Source organism: Myotis davidii, unplaced genomic scaffold (assembly GCF_000327345.1).
Source record: "Myotis davidii unplaced genomic scaffold, ASM32734v1 scaffold163, whole genome shotgun sequence".
Taxonomy (NCBI): domain Eukaryota; kingdom Metazoa; phylum Chordata; class Mammalia; order Chiroptera; family Vespertilionidae; genus Myotis; species Myotis davidii.
In genome coordinates this window covers 852,005-855,758 of record NW_006295056.1, presented here as the reverse complement: position 1 = coordinate 855,758, position 3,754 = coordinate 852,005, and the positions used below count along the sequence as shown (strand labels likewise).

The 3,754-nt window shown below is 40.0% G+C and overlaps 1 protein-coding gene across 14 annotated transcripts in view; it reads right to left on the bottom strand.

The window, feature by feature from the left end:
* C2CD5 (C2 calcium-dependent domain containing 5) overlaps positions 1-3,754 on the bottom strand; it is a 102,091-nt gene that overhangs the window by 97,977 nt on the left and 360 nt on the right. The window lies entirely within an intron of this gene.

Sequence of the window (3,754 nt, the reverse complement as noted above, 5' to 3'; positions counted from 1 at the left end):
CTACTCATTAGCTAAATTACCTTGAGAAGGTTATTTAAGGCTGCTTCCTCCTCTGAAAAGGGGGGTTGTTGTGAGCATTACATGAGGTAATGCATGGAGAGATCTAGCAAAATGTCTGATACAAAGAAAATACTCATTTAATAATAATTTCTTTTCCTCTCCCTATTCCCTAAAGGCTCCTAGATAAACACAAAATGATCGTGCAGTTCAGCAGAACAGTTTGTAACACTGAAATATATTTCCATTAATACTTTCCTTACACAGAAAACCATCCCATTCATCCATGAAATTCCTGCAAGAATAATCATCTTTAACTACTACTTGGTATTGACTTCACATCATATATTGTAGAAATTCCCTCAATCGATTGATAAAATCAAATAACCAGGTTAAATCAGATAATTATTAAAAATGATACAAACAGTAAAGATTAAGATAAAACATAAATATTAATTCTATTTTTTTCCTGTTAATCCTCATTAGAGGATATTTTCCCATTGATTTTTAGAGAGTCTGGAGGGGGAGAAACAGAAAGAAAAACATCGATGTAAGAAAGACACATCCATTGTTTGCCTCCCACACAAGATTTAGCCTGCGACCAGAATTGAACCCGGGACCTTCCAGCCCGTGCGCCAATGCTCTCTCCACTGACCCAAACTGGCTAGTGCCATTCCTCTATCTTTTAGTGTAAAACTGACTAAGGGTCCATTCTTTAGAGTTGTACATCATCTTCTTCTGCACCCATAATGTATCATCTGTAACTGCCAGTTTGTATTTCTTTAAAATGTAGTGGAAGAACTTAAAATTTCTTTTAAAAAACCATGAACATAGAATCCTAGAATTTTTACAATTTTCATCTAGTTCAGAGTAATTTTTAGTGACTGTATCCATAAGTCTTTATGTAGCATTTATCAGTGTATTTCACACTTATTTCACTAATGTATAGATTTAAATAAATTACAATTATAGAATTGGCAGAAATAACTGCCTCTTGGTAAAGTACATCAGCCAACCGATGGGTGGCAGGTCCACAGGTACACTGGAGAATAATTTAACTGTGTAGGGTACTGAAGAATGTGCTGTGGAAGGAATGCAGAGCACTGGGGACTGTAACGAGTCAGTTCATGGAAGTTGGTTAAGAAAATTTCTACTGAAGACTATTCCTTCTAGCTTTCAGACCACTCGGTGGTCTGTATGCCCACCTACCTAGCCAAATTTTATTTCCCACTTCTATTTAACATAAACCCAGCCTTCAGTTATATATGCTCTATCTTGCCTTTGCTTTTACCAAATTTGTCCTATTCATCTAAAAATGCCCCCTCTTCCATTCTGCCTGTGGAAATTTTACCCTTCTTCAACCCCAGCACAAAGATTTCTCATCACCAGCCCAGGCTTCATTATGTCCCTCTCCTATCTATAATCTATAATAATAAAAGCGTAATATGCTAATTAGACCAGACATCCTTATGAATGTCCTTCTTTCCAGACAAAGCTATGGAGGGCGGGGCTGGAGCACGCGCGCACAAACACACACACACACACACACACACTCCCTTGCACGAATTTCGTGCATCCGGCCTCTAGTGAACTTATAAAGTACTTACAGTCTACATCATACAATTTATCCCTTTATTAAATTATAATCCTTCATTATCCTCTTTTTCCTGCATTAATCTTTCCCTTCCTGCTGGATTATTCCTATTAGCACACAATTATGTTCTATTATCTTCTAACTTACTTTTTTTAGTACCAAAAACTTTGTACTTCCCCCAAATACCACACTGTTTTTCCTCTCCCCTTCATATTTCCTGAAACAGTTGCCTATTCATACCACTCCTACTTCTTCATCTTCCATATTCTTTAACCCTCTTTAACTCACTAGACCAGTGATGGCGAACTTTTGAACTCGGCGTGTCAGCATTTTGAAAAACCCTAATTTAACTCTGGTGCCGTGTCACATATAGAAATTTTTTGATATTTGCAACCATAGTAAAACAAAGACTTATATTTTTGATATTTATTTTATATACTTAAATGCCATTTAACAAAAAAAAAATCAACCAAAAAAATTAGTTCGCGTGTCACCTCTGACACACGTGTCATAGGTTCGCCATCACTGCATAGACTATAAAGGTTTCCGTCCTTATCACTTCTCCTGCAATCTAGGTATGTGCCCTGCCAGGAATCAAACCTACAACCTTTTGGTGTATGGGACAACGGTCCAACCAACTGAGCCACTAGGCCAGGGCAGAACCATTTTGAAAACTAATTTAAAAGTACTTAGCACAGATCTGTCAATAAAAAGACTCAATACCTGTTAGGTATTAACCTAATCTATACACCAGTCTCTGAGCTACCTGAAAGCAAAGACTATGCCTTGGAAATCTGTGTATCCCCATTACCTAACATCTGGCCCAAGAACACACTCAGTAACTACTTCCCAAACGAAGTTGAGGTTGAGAATTACCACAGCAATGTTTGGGGGCAACATCGCAGTTATTAGGTTAGAGAACCTTTATGAAACATCAAGAATATTTTATAGCCTGACCTGCGTGGGTTCGATTGCGGTCAAGGCACATGCCCAGGTTTTGGGCTCAGCCCCACTGGAGGAGTGTGCAGGAGGCAGCCAATCAATGAGTCTCTCTCATCATTTTTTAAAAATATTTTTATTGATTTCAGAGAGGCACGAAGAGGAGAAACAGAAACATCAATGCTTAGAGAAAATCATTAATCGGCTGCCTCCTGTACGCCCCCTACTGGGGATGTGCCCTTGACCAGAATGAACCTGGGACATTCCAGTCTGCATGCTGACCTCTATCCACTGGGCAAAACTGGTTAGGACTCTCTCTCATCATTGACATTTCTATCTCCCTCTCCCTCTCCCTTCCTCTATGAAATCAATAAAAATATATATTTTTTTTAAAAAAAGAATATTTTATATTGCCAAAACTGGTGTGGCTCAGTGGAGAGAGCCTCGGCCTGTGGGCTCAAGGGTCCCGGGTTCGATTCCGGTCAAGGGCATGTACCTTGGTTGCGGGCACATCCCCAGTGGGGGGGGCGTGTAGGAGGCAGCTGATCCATGTTTCTCTCTCATGGATGTTTCTGGCTCTCTATCCCTCTCCCTTCTTCTCTGTAAAAAATCAATAAAATATATTTTTTTAAAAAAGAATGTTTTATAGAGATAAAAATCAAGCTATATATTATCATGTATCTATCAACTCCCTGCATTAATAGGGTCAAATGATTACGGTTCTAATCCTCTGGCTCATCATGTCAATTTTCATTACAATTTTTACTTGGCTTCTTTCATACATTGGTTTATTACTTTCCGGGGCCCTAGGCCTGTGATAATTTGCATGAGTTATAAACCAATCATTAAATTTAAAGGGCAGTTTTGCAATTAAAATATCCATAGCACTTAATTGACTTCCTACCCCAAGGCACTATATTACCCTAAAACAGCTTTTCAGACCTACCAGTCCAGACAAGAGCAGGAAGTGTTTTAGAATTTACAATGACAATTCAGAAAAGACTACGGTAAAGAGTGGATCTCTTAGCTTCGTAGGTCTCCAAAGTGCCTATTCGGACTGTTATCTACATTCTTGATCATCTCCAACTCCCCCCCACCCACCCCCACCCCCCCAAGAAGGGCGCGGGTGCGCGTGCGCGCGCGTCTGGATCTCGGTGGCCCCGCGGCCACGCCTGGCACCTCCTGCCTGGCAGGTGGCCTGTGATGAGCCCTGACATCGGCGTC